Source organism: Lathyrus oleraceus, chromosome 4 (assembly GCF_024323335.1).
Source record: "Lathyrus oleraceus cultivar Zhongwan6 chromosome 4, CAAS_Psat_ZW6_1.0, whole genome shotgun sequence".
Taxonomy (NCBI): domain Eukaryota; kingdom Viridiplantae; phylum Streptophyta; class Magnoliopsida; order Fabales; family Fabaceae; genus Lathyrus; species Lathyrus oleraceus.
In genome coordinates, this window is record NC_066582.1 from 50,028,718 (window position 1) to 50,042,031 (window position 13,314).

The 13,314-nt window shown below is 39.2% G+C and overlaps 1 pseudogene; it reads left to right on the top strand.

Annotated features, from left to right (window-relative positions):
- The first annotated feature begins 11,954 nt into the window (after window positions 1–11,954).
- Window positions 11,955–12,054, top strand: LOC127077161 (uncharacterized; annotated as a pseudogene).
- The last annotated feature ends 1,260 nt before the right edge of the window (window positions 12,055–13,314 follow it).

Here is a 13,314-nt window from a genome sequence, read left to right on the forward strand (position 1 = left end):
GATTTAGTGGTGAATCCAACTGATGCGCAGAGGAATGCATACAATGAAGCCAAGAAGAAAGATTGCAAAGCCTTGTTCTACATTCAGCAGAATGTTGACAATCAGCATTTTGAGAATATTTTCAAAGCAACAAGATCCAAAGAAGCATGGGATATCTTAGAAAACTATCATAATGGTGTAGATAAGGTGAAGCAAATGAAGATACAATCCTATAGAAGAAAATATGAGATGATGCAGATGGAAGAAGATCAGAAAGTAAGTGATTACTTCTCAACACTAACAACCATTGTCAGTCAAGTTAAAACTTATGGGGAGAACATTACAAATCAGATGGTAGCAGAAAAGGTGCTGAGATCTTTAAGCATAAAGTTCTATTTCTTAGTTGTAGCTATCCAAGAAGCAAAGGATGTGAGAACTATGAAAATCGAAGAGTTACAAAATTCATTGGAAGCACATGAGCTCCTAGTGCTTGATAGAATCTCTGAAAGATCAGTTCAACAAGCACTCTAAGTTCAAACTTTCAAGAAAAAAGGAAATTAGAAGGATTTCTTAAAGAAGGGAAAGAGCAAAGCAGATTGGTCCAGAACAAATGTGTAAACAAAGTTGAATCTTCAATGAGAGGAGGTTTTGACAGAGGCCAAAACAAGAAGAGGGAGTTTGACAAAAGTAAAGTGCAATGCTTTAACTATGAGAAGTATGGGCATTTTGTTGATGAATGTTATTTCAAGAAAGATAAAAAGACTGATAAAGAAGAAAATATGGCTCATGAAGAAGATGCCTGATCGCTCGACTTCGTGAGTCGAGAATGGGGTACAAACTGCAAGTGCACAGTTCTATCGCGTAGTTTTAAAAGATATCGATCCCACAGGGACTTATGAATCGATGTACCGTTATCTAAGGTTACTTCGTAAAGCTAAGGTGGATAATGCTTGATTGTTTGGGAAAAAGCTAAAAACTAAACTAAGATCTAGATTAAATATTAATAAAGCGGATATCGGTATGTAGTTCGTCGTAATTAGGGAATCAATCCTTAATCGGTCTCTTGGTTTTAAAATAAATCTTTTCAGTTGACTTTATTGATTAAAAGTTTTATCTCAAACTCTCGCTCTGTTGAATAAACCATGATTTTATGTTAATGTAGCTGTCACTTATAATTAAGTCAAAAACCATTTTTTGAAAGCAATACAATCCATAGAAACTCTTTTCAAGAAAACACTGACCGTTTAAACACCCTTATCTCAAACTCTCGCTCTGTTGACTTAGGTTATATAATTAAATTCGAATGCTTAACTCTCGTCCTCACATTCAATCTTTAAAAATACTTTTTGGAAAAGATCGGAATTTAATTAACTCTAAAACTTGCTCTCGCCCTGATCTAGAATTAATGTCTAGTTTACACTGTCCAGTTAAAACCTCAAACTCTCGCTCTATTGATTTTAACTTCTTTATGTCTTTTACTTTCGTAAAAACCTTTGTTATTAAACCTGTAAATTGAGACCGTAAAAAGAGTGATTTTAATTTTAAATTTAGTTAAACCGACTTAGTCCTGATCCCTTATTCCGCTTACTTTACATACCGATATCTAAGCGAATTAGCCAGACATGCTAAACAAACTAAAATACTTATCATGCATAAACAGACTCATCCCAGGCAGATAATATAAATAAATAATAAAACAAAGCATTAAATAATAATTAAAGAACCTGAATAAGTTAAACAGTAGTCTTGAACACTCCACCACAAGCCGGTAGGATTTGTTCTTGGATTCTTCAATTAAACAACAAATTAAAACGAAGGAAATAAAAACTAGATTCTAACGTAAGGTTAGATCCGGTAAAAAGGTACACAATAGTTTCCGGTGTAGAAACTATTGTGCGAAAAGAATTGACTAAATGCTAAAAAGGAAAATAGAAATTGCAAGGGAAATAGTGTAGAACTCGTAAAAAAAATAATAATAAAGAAATAATGCCTAAGCTGCTGGAAAAGAAAATATGCAAAAGCGAAAACGGCAAAGAAAATTGTGGAAAAGCGTCGAACCCTTTTAGGTTTGGCAAGTGGCTATTTATATTGGTGCCTTGAGTAACTGTTTCCGCTTCCAAAGGTCTTCAACGTGCAAAGTATTTAGGCGTGGACATCGGCTTCAACTCTCCCTCAACGTCTCTGAAGCGTTGCTTGCGCCAAAAATGTAGGGGACTGGTGTGACGTTCGTCACACCATGTGTGACGTTCGTCACAGGAGTGTGCAAGGCGTGACGCTCGTCACAGCCTCTGTGACGCCCGTCACAGGCACAACACCTGTGTTCTTGTACTTTGGGCTGGGCTTTGACATTTGGTTCATTTTCTCTCTTTTTGCACCTCCTTTTCTTCCATTTTTACTTGCGCTTCAAAATAAGCCACCTGAGACAAATAGGAAGAAAATACCGCATAATATCTAATAAAATGAAGTGAACTGGAATAAATAATGATAAAATTTAATTGAATTAAGTCCTAAAATATGATATAATTTCATGTTATCAAACTCCCCCATACTTAGATCTTTGCTTGTCCTCAAGCAAAAATTCAGTATAGAACTCGTTAAAGGTTTTAGCCAGATAAAATTTCAAAACACACATCAATTCGTAATAGGTTGCAAGTGGATTTAGTTTAGAAGCAACTTGAGTTTAATCTTGACATCAACAACCACCGTCACAACCTAGATAACCCTGCCTTATGCAAATCAGTTCAAGTACACTACGATAGCTATCCTGGTTCCTTTACTCTTATTTCACCCGTTTTCATTCAAGCGAAATCACATTAAGCCCTTTATCTTTTCGCGCACATAGTGGAGTAACCGGTTAGTGATTCTGATCCCCTTTTAGCTTGAAGTTCTGGTACATAAGTCGGATAACTTCGTTATTCAGTCCATTGCAAATTGCGGGGGATCGGACCGTAGTCCGCCCTACCAAGTTCAGTACCAGATACCTACTGAACCAACTCATAATGGATCTTTCATCTTATGCTTTTGTATGATCTGCAACCTTTGGATTAAATGATCTGGTAAGGATCACCTAACTTAATTAGTGCATTTCCTGATATATTTATATTATTTTTTATTTTTTATTTTTTATTTTTTATTTTTTATTTTTTTTATGTTGCTTTGGGAATCATTCATTTATATTCATCGGCTCTCCACGTAGTTTGCTATTAAGATGGTGCTGACTTCTCGTATAAACTACTCGGGGTTACTATAAAACTAAAAGTTCAAGGAATTGGTGTAATAGGTACTTATCCTGATCTAACATGTTGAGGTTCTCAGAGCGTTGTTATGGTAATGATTTTGTTTTTGATTTCACTCAAGTTTTATAAAATAGGCAACCTTTATACTTATTGGGTGTGTTAAATTTTTTTGTTATGGCTCAAGAAAATTGAGGGAATAGATAATAGAAATTTGTTCACACTCGGGACTTAACTTAAAATAATAGATTTTTTTTTTTTTTTTTTGTAATAATTAAAATAACAATGAAGGGAAAGGTACATACTTGAAAAGTGGAAATAGAAAGAACATGGTTTCCCCCCCATACCTAAACTAAACATTGTCCCCAATGTTTTAAAGAAATGAAATACAATATGGAAAGGAAAAAGAAAGTACAACTAAGGCTGCCTTCCGCCTCTGGTTCTTGGGCCAGGTGATCTCTGACGTAAGTCTAAGTTGTCGAACCTGCTGAACAACTCAGTAAACCGCTGGTCGGTTATGGCATTCCTAGCATCCTGTTGTTGTTGCATTTGACGCATCATCTGCATCATCTCGACATTCTGTGCCTGCATACCATCAATAGCATCCATGATGTCGTCGTTGGTTGCAGGCCTTCTTCGTCGACGACGTTGGGAGGATGGGCCAGTTGCATTATCGGAAGGGTTGAGCGGGGCGGATTGTTGTGCAGGAGGCTGATCACCTTGCTCCATTTCTTCAAACTCGTCTGTGGGCGGGTTTGCTTGTGAAGGCTCGGTGGCTTCGGGAGCATTTAGATCATAGAGGAGGCGGTTGCGGTTTGTGACATCGGTCAGGGCCATGTTGGGTAGGACAACGCTTGGGATGGCCTGGTTGTTCACCATAAGATAATATCCTCCTCCTACTCTATTCTTAATCATGCGGCTGGATCGACAGTAGTTGATGTCTATAAATAGGGGAGGTAGGGAGTCTAAGGTTTGGAGTCGGTCCCCTAAGTTTAAGCCAAGCGCAATGGTGGTGATTAATCCACCAATTACAAAGGGTTGGCGGCCTCTAGCACATAAGGTGCGGATATGATGAAGTAGAAAAGAGGCAGCGTTTACCTTAGCAGTCGGTTCGAAGACGCATTCGAGGAAGAATAGTTCTTTTGCGTTGACCTTACTGTTGTTTGGTCGTCCAAAAACTGTGTTTTGTAGGATTCGGAGAAAATATCGGATGGTTGGGTTATGTATGTGGGAAAGAAGGAGTTCTTCCCAGTTGTAGGCATCTAGATCGGATATTTTCTTAAAAAGGGTGGAAATGGCAACTGTGCTCCAGTTTATTTCGGGAGGGATTCTGGGGTAGACTTGACCTTCTGTGGGAAATTGTAGCATGGTACTCAATTGGTTTTGGCTTAAGGAGTACTCGGTGTTGAACATTCGGAAGGTTGCAGTGCCGGTTAAAAATTCATCTTCACCGGCGGAAGTGGTGTATGCGTATGAACTTAAGAATTCTAAGGTTAGGGAGGGGTATGTTGGTTGGTTATGGGTGCATAGAAAGGTTAAGTCGGCTTGACGGAGCATCCATTCGATACCTTGGAGTAATCCTAATTGGTGTAAACAAGTAAAATCAGGGTACCTGGTGGAGACGACGCCTCGCTGTTGGAAACGCTCGAATTGCTCCCTTTGATAATTTTCGTCTTCGGATCGGAAGATGATATTTCCGAAATTCTGGTTTCCCGCCATAGTGATGAATGAATTTGAAGGAGTAATTTGGAGAGAAAAGAAATGTATTTGATAGGAGAGAATTGTTTGTGGTGAATGAAGGGAGGTTTTGATGGGTATTTATAGGAAAAGAATTTGGAAGTTGGAAAAAAAAATGGTTGAAAAGTAAATGTGGGTAAATGTGAATGAATGGGGAAGATAAAAAAAATTTGAAGGGTGTAACGTTCGTCTCCAACGGCTATGTAACGTTCACCTAGTCAGAAAGGTGTTACGCTCGTCACAGGGGTGTGACGGTCGTAACAGGCTTATGGCGTGCCGTTCGTCATAGATTGTGTGACGCTCGTCACACATTCTTTGTGGCAAGGCTTCAGTAGCGTTCTACAAAATTACTTTGGTAATGGACTTATTATTTTTTTTTATTATTTTGTTTTGCTTTTAGATTATTTTATCTTGCTAATTAATTTATCTTGCATGCTATTCTACATAATATTGCATGAATAGTTCAATAGGTTATGGGCAGCAACAGTAGAGAGTATAATAGCTATTGCATAATAAAATTAAATAAATAGCTTCAATAAAATGATCATAATGTAATATTGGAAAGAAAAAAAAAGGAAACAAAAGAAATGTAAAAAGGAAACAAATGCGAACATGAATTCAAATAACATTAATGAATAATCTAACTTAAAACTAGATAGCTAAGAAAAATAACTAAATTCTATCCATCTGCACGATCTCTGGCCGGAGGAGCAAAAGAGTTAACACGGTGTAGCAACTCGTGAAACTGATCTGTCATACTGCTCATGTATCCTAGAACTCCGTGTCTCATGTCAGTAAATTCTTCTCTGAGGGCGTCTTGTTCTGACATCAAAGCTTCAATGGCGGTGTTATAATCAGTTCCGGGCATATGATGCCGGAGGTCGGATATTGCTGATTCTTCGGTCTGAACAGGCTGAGGAGGAGGGTCAATATCATAATAGCCAGATGGTGTCTGAGGGTCAGATTCAGCATAAGGGATCTGGTCATCGTAAATTTCATAGTCATCACAAATCTCATAGTCCTGGATGGATTCAGTGGATCTAGCAGGAGTGGGGGTTTCGTTCAGATTGTAGAGCCAGTTGTTGCGGTCATGAATACTAGTCCTAGGATCGGGTAAGGTAAATAGGCAAAGAACCTGGTTATTAATAATAAGCTCAAACTCATCAGATCCTAGGTTTGCTATAAACAAGGTGTTGAAGAGGAAGGGTATACTCATAGTAGTAATGCCACAAAAAGGGTTTAGGTCGAGAATCGACTGACGTAACCCGATAGCGTTACCAATCATGGTTATCAGACCGCCTATTCTAATGGGTGCTCGCTCATCTTGGATAAGGTGGTCTAAATTTGCTAGCATAAAGGTGGCACCGTTTACTGGACGGTTCTGAGAAGCACAGAATAGGATGAAGAGTTCATCACGTGAAACTGAAGTGCTGTTTGGCTTCTCTCCAAATAAGGTGTGGGTGAGGATCCCATGGAAGTAACGGAAGGTCGGGTTGTGAATGTTTCCAGGGAGAAACTCATGGTCCTCGGGTTCATCATTTCCAGTCAAACTACCCCAAAAGTGTTCAAGTTCTCTATACTCAAAAAGTTCTTCCTGGCTTACTGTGAATGTGTCAAAGGAGGTAGGAAAACCCAATAGGTTTGTAAAGTCTCTAATATTAAATTGGTACTCCATGTTGAACATTCTGAACTGGATAAAACCTCTGCCAATTCCTTTTCCACGGCTGGGTAGGTAGATTAATGAGCTAAGGAATTCTAGTGTGAGTCTCCGGTAGGTGGCAAAATGTCTTAGGATAGGGGATGTCTCCCATCCTATCTGATTCAGCAAATACAGGACACTTTCTCTTAGTCCAAGGGCAGTCATAGCCCAATCATCAGCATATAAACTAGGTAGCATCTCTCTAGTGGCTAGTTCGTCAAACTTTTGTTTCTGAGCCATTCCTCTGAATTTGATACCCATACGATCAATATGTCCCATCTGGTTAGTGTTAGCTAGAGAAAATAAAACATGAGTTTTAGTTAGGATTTGGCCAAATGCCGAAAGAAGAAAAAAATTGTTATTATTATTATTATTATTTTATTTTTTTGAATTAAAATAAATCAGGAATGAATACTAAACAGAAATTAAAAGAATAATTAAGGAAGAAATAGAAAAATGATAATAATAGAATAAGAAAATAATAAAATAATTGTGGGTTGTCTCCCACTAAGCGCTTTGTTTAAATGTCGCAAGCTCGACAAAGAAACTGTTAAGTATAATCTATTGATCCTGGGGGCATTTCGTCTAAGTGTAGGATTTGCGAATCTTCGTTGGTTTCCGCATAGTATTAGTGTTTTAGACGTTGCCCGTTTACGGTGAACGGTTCTGTGGATTTGCCTTTAATTTCTATCGCTCCACTGGGGAAGATGTTAGTGATATGAAAAGGACCTGACCATCTGGATCGTAGTTTTCCCGGGAATAACTTTAGTCTAGAGTTAAATAAAAGGACTGCGTCGTCTTGCTTGAAGATTTTCCTTGATATACGCTTGTCATGCCATTGTTTTGTTCTTTCTTTGTAGATTCTGGCATTTTCATAGGCGTCCCTTCTGAGTTCCTCTAATTCGTTTATGTCAAGGATTCTCTTTTCGCCGGCGGCCTTATAGTTTAAATTCAGATTTCTAATAGCCCAATAGGCCTTATGCTCTAACTCTACCGGGAGGTGGCAGGATTTTCCATAAATGAGCTTAAATGGGGTCGTCCCTATGGGGGTTTTATAAGCAGTTCGGTATGCCCACAAAGCTTCTGGTAATTTTAATGACCAATCTTTCCTTGAAGTGGCGACTGTTTTTTCTAGTATCTGCTTGATTTCTCTGTTAGATACTTCCACTTGTCCACTGGTCTGAGGGTGGTAAGGTGTCGCTATCCTATGTCTCACTCCATATTTAAACAATAGTTTTTCGAGTACCTTGGATATAAAGTGCGATCCCCCATCACTGACTACTATTCTTGGGATTCCAAACCTCGAAAATATTATATTCTTAAAGAGTCTAGTTACTACTCGGGTGTCATTTGTTGGAGAAGCTATAGCTTCGATCCATTTTGAAACGTAGTCTACTGCCACGAGTATGTATTTGTTACCGAAAGAGGATGAAAAAGGTCCCATGAAGTCTATTCCCCACACGTCGAAAATCTCTACTTCCAAAATACCCTTTTGTGGCATCTCGTCACGTCTAGATATGTTTCCTGTGCGTTGGCATCTGTCACATTCCTTAATAGCCGCATGTACGTCCTTCCATATAGTTGGCCAATAAAAGCCGGCTTGTAGGATTTTAGAGCAGGTCTTGGATGTACTTGTGTGTCCACCATAAGGAGCGGAGTGGCAGTGTTGGATTATATTTTCTACCTCTTCTTCGGGTATACATCGACGGAAGATACCATCGGGGCCTCTTTTGAAAAGTAAGGGATCATCCCAGTAATAGTGTTTTATGTCGTAGAAGAATCGTTTCTTCTGCTGGTAAGATAAAGTAGGTGGAACTATTCCGGCGGCTAAATAATTGACGAGATCAGCGTACCATGGTGTGACAGATATAGCTAAGGTGGTTTCTACTGGCTTGTCAGAGTTATTCTCTTCCAAAGTAGCTATAAGTTTATCGTACGAGAAATCATCATTAATTGATGTTCTTTCCGGTTCAAGTTTCTCAAGTCTAGAGAGGTGGTCTGCTACTACGTTTTCAGTTCCTTTCTTGTCTTTTATTTCTAAATCGAACTCTTGTAGCAACAAGATCCATCTTAGGAGTCTAGGTTTAGCATCTTTTTTTGTTAAGAGGTACTTGATAGCGGCGTGATCAGTGTAAACTATTATTTTGGCTCCGACCAAGTAGGAACGAAATTTATCTAGCGCAAATACCACTGCTAGGAGTTCTTTCTCGGTAGTGGCGTAATTCATCTGCGCTTCATCTAGGGTCCTACTTGCGTAATATATAACGTGAAGCTTTTTATCCTTTCGTTGTCCTAAAACAGCATCTACAGCATAATCGCTGGCATCACACATTATTTCGAATGGTTCAGTCCAGTCGGGTGTCTGCATTATGGGTGCGGAGATCAATGCTTGCTTAAGCGTTTGAAATGCTTTTAAACAGTTATCGTCGAATATGAATTCAGCATCTTTCATCAATAGTCCAGTTAAAGGTTTAGTTATCTTAGAGAAGTCTTTGATGAATCGTCGGTAAAAACCGGCGTGTCCTAAGAAGCTTCGTACTTCTCTCACGGTTCTTAGGGGTTGAAGATTTTCGATTACCTCTATTTTGGCTTTGTCTACTTCAATTCCTCTGTTCGAGATGATGTGTCCTAAAACAATTCCTTCTTGTACCATAAAGTGGCACTTCTCCTAGTTAAGTACTAAGTTTACTTTTACACATCGCTCAAGAACTCTTTCTAGGTTTTCAAGGCATTCTTCAAAACTTTGTCCGTATACGGAAAAGTCATCCATAAATACTTCCATGATGTTTTCGAGAAAATCGGCGAAAATTGCCATCATGCATCTTTGAAAGGTTGCAGGAGCGTTACACAGGCCAAACGGCATTCGTCTATAAGCGAAGGTACCAAAAGGGCACGTGAACGTTGTCTTTTCTTGGTCATCAGGGTGGATTGGTATTTGAAAGAAGCCTGAATAACCGTCTAGATAACAGAAATGTGAATGTTTTGCTAATCGTTCTAACATCTGGTCAATGAATGGTAGAGGGAAATGATCTTTTCGGGTTGCTTTGTTTAGTTTCCTATAGTCGATGCACATTCTCCATCCCGATTCGATTCGTTTCGTTATAGTTTCCCCTTTTTCGTTTTCAATAACGGTTATGCCTCCTTTCTTTGGTACTACGTGTACAGGACTAACCCATTTGCTATCAGATATAGGATATATAATGCCTGCTTCTAATAACTTGGTTATTTCCTTCTTTACTACCTCACTCAGGATCGGATTTAGTCTCCTCTGGTGTTCTCTAGAGGTTTTACAGTCTTCTTCTAGCATGATGCGGTGCATACAAATAGAAGGACTTATTCCTTTAAGATCGGTGATGTGGTAACCTAGTGCGGTTGGATACTTTCTTAAGATATGTAGGAGTTTTTCTGTTTCGAGTCTTCCTAGGTCTGCATTAACTATCACAGGTCGTTCAAGTTCAAAGTCTAGGAATTCGTATCTCAGATTTTTGGGAAGTGTTTTCAGGTCAAGGGTTGGTTTGTTAAGACATTGCATAGGGTCCGGTGTTATTGCTAAACATTGGTTAGATCTGTCTTCTACAAGGTAGTCAGATGATTTGTCTTCTACTAACTCTGCTTCTTTTATGCATTCATCGATGATATCCATGAAGTAACATGTATCTTCTATTGCAGGTGCTTTCAAGAATTGGGAAAGAATGAACTCAATTTTCTCTTCACCTACTTCGAAGGTGAGTCGTCCTCGTTTTACGTCTATGATTGCACCGGCAGTTGCTAAGAACGGTCTTCCTAGTATAATGGGTGTAATATCATCTTCTCTAATGTCCATAATTGTAAAATCAGTTGGAATGTAGAATTGACCTATGCGTACGGGAACGTTTTCAAGAATTCCTACAGGATATTTTATGGAGCGATCTGCTAGTTGCACAAACATTTTGGTTGGTCTTAATTCTCCCATTTCCATTTTCTTACATATGGATAAAGGCATAACGCTAATTCCGGCTCCTAAATCGCATAAGGCTTTGTCGATGACAAATTTTCCTATGTGACAGGGTATAGAGAAACTACCCGGATCCTTGAGTTTAGGAGGCATGTTTTGGATTATAGCGCTACATTCGGCAGGGAGTGTAACGGTTTCGCTATCTTCAAGTTTCCTCTTATTAGAAAGAATTTCTTTTAAGAATTTGGCATATGAGGGCATCTGCGTAATAGCTTCTGTGAACGGGATTGTAACGTTTAATTGTTTAAGGAGATCAACAAATTTTCTAAATTGGCCCGCATCTTTGGTTTTAACCAGCCTTTGAGGGTAAGGGATAGGTGGTTTATAAGGTGGTGGAGGTACATAAGGTTCCTTCTTTTCTATGGTTTCCTTATTACTCTCTTCCTTTTCCTTAGGTTCGCTTTCCTCAGTTGATCTTTTAGGGTTTTGGTTTTCTGTCCTTGGATCAGACGGTCCTTCCACTTCCGTTCCACTTCTTAATATGATTGCATGAGCGTGGCTTCTCGGGTTAGGTTGGGGCTGTCCAGGGAATGTACCAGTTGGGGCAGCAGTAGGCGCTTGTTGTTGAGCTACTTGTGATATTTGTGTTTCCAGCATTTTGTTATGGGTAGCCAGGGCATCTACTTTGCTCGCTAGTTGTTTAAGTTGTTCGCCAGTGTGTACATTCTGGTTTAAGAAATCTTTATTGGTTTGTTGTTGGGAAGCTATAAAGTTTTCCATCATGATTTCCAAGTTGGATTTCCTAGGGGCGTTATTGTTAGGCATGGATGGGTTCGGTTTCTGATATCCCGGAGGTATAGCTGGGGCTTGATTTGGAGATTGTCCAGGTGCGTACAAAGCATTATTACTTTTATATGAAAAGTTCGGATGGTTCTTCCAATTTGAGTTATAGGTATGCGAGTAGGGGCTTCCTTGAGCATAGTTCACTTGCTCTGCTTGGATTCCTGTCAAGAGTTGACAATCCGTAGGAGTGTGACCTTGGATTCCACAGACCTCGCAATTCTGAGTTACAGCAGCCACGGCGGCTGGAGGTGATACGTTTAAACTTTCAATTTTCTGGACCAAAGCGTCCACTTTTGCATTGACGTGATCAAGGTTACTTATCTCGTACATGCCAGTTTTCGTTTGAGGTTTTTCCACCATTGTTTGTTCGGTTCCCCACTGATAGTGGTTTTGGGCCATGCTTTCGATAAGCTGGTAAGCATCAGCATAAGGTTTGTTCATTAATGCACCACCTGCAGCGGCGTCTATTGTTAACCTTGTGTTGTACAAGAGACCATTATAAAATGTGTGAATTACTAACCAGTCTTCCAAACCATGGTGTGGGCAAAGTCTCATCATGTCTTTGTATCTTTCCCATGCTTCGAAAAGAGACTCGTTGTCTTTCTGTTTAAATCCGTTTATCTGGGCTCTTAACATAGCTGTTTTGCTTGGCGGAAAGTATCGGGCAAGAAAAACTTTCTTCAACTCGTTCCATGTGGTGACAGAGTTGGAAGGGAGAGACTGAAGCCATCTTCTAGCGCTATCTCTTAATGAGAAAGGAAAAAGAAGAAGTCGAATTGCCTCTGAAGTGACACCATTAGCCTTAACAGTATCAGCGTATTGGACAAATACGGATAAATGAAGGTTTGGATCCTCGGTAGGATTTCCAGAGAATTGGTTCTGTTGCACTGCCTGCAACAACGAAGGTTTAAGTTCAAAGTTGTTTGCTTCAATTGCGGGTGGAGCAATACTTGAATGCGGCTCATCTTGTGATGGAGCGGCGTAATCTCTAAGAGCACGAGCTGGTTCTGCCATCTCGGTTATCGAAGGAAATTTTTTTTTGAAATCAGGAAATTCTACAGGAGGGAGATTGTTTGCAGCACGATATTCCCGGATTCGTCGTAGGACTCGGAGATATAGTTCGATATCGTTGATTCGTAAATAGAGCGGTTCGCCTTGTGAGCGAGTGTGTGGCATACAAATCAACGAAAGAAAGAATAGAAGAAAAAAGAAACCTTAGTCTCTACAGCGTAACGGAAGAGTTACGATATCGATTAAATAAAAGTCCCCGGCAACGGCGCCAAAAACTTGATCGCTCGACTTCGTGAGTCGAGAATGGGGTACAAACTGCAAGTGCACAGTTCTATCGCGTAGTTTTAAAAGATATCGATCCCACAGGGACTTATGAATCGATGTACCGTTATCTAAGGTTACTTCGTAAAGCTAAGGTGGATAATGCTTGATTGTTTGGGAAAAAGCTAAAAACTAAACTAAGATCTAGATTAAATATTAATAAAGCGGATATCGGTATGTAGTTCGTCGTAATTAGGGAATCAATCCTTAATCGGTCTCTTGGTTTTAAAATAAATCTTTTCAGTTGACTTTATTGATTAAAAGTTTTATCTCAAACTCTCGCTCTGTTGAATAAACCATGATTTTATGTTAATGTAGCTGTCACTTATAATTAAGTCAAAAACCATTTTTTGAAAGCAATACAATCCATAGAAACTCTTTTCAAGAAAACACTGACCGTTTAAACACCCTTATCTCAAACTCTCGCTCTGTTGACTTAGGTTATATAATTAAATTCGAATGCTTAACTCTCGTCCTCACATTCAATCTTTAAAAATACTTTTTGGAAAAGATCGGAATTTAATTAACTCTAAAACTTGCTCTCGCCCTGATCTAGA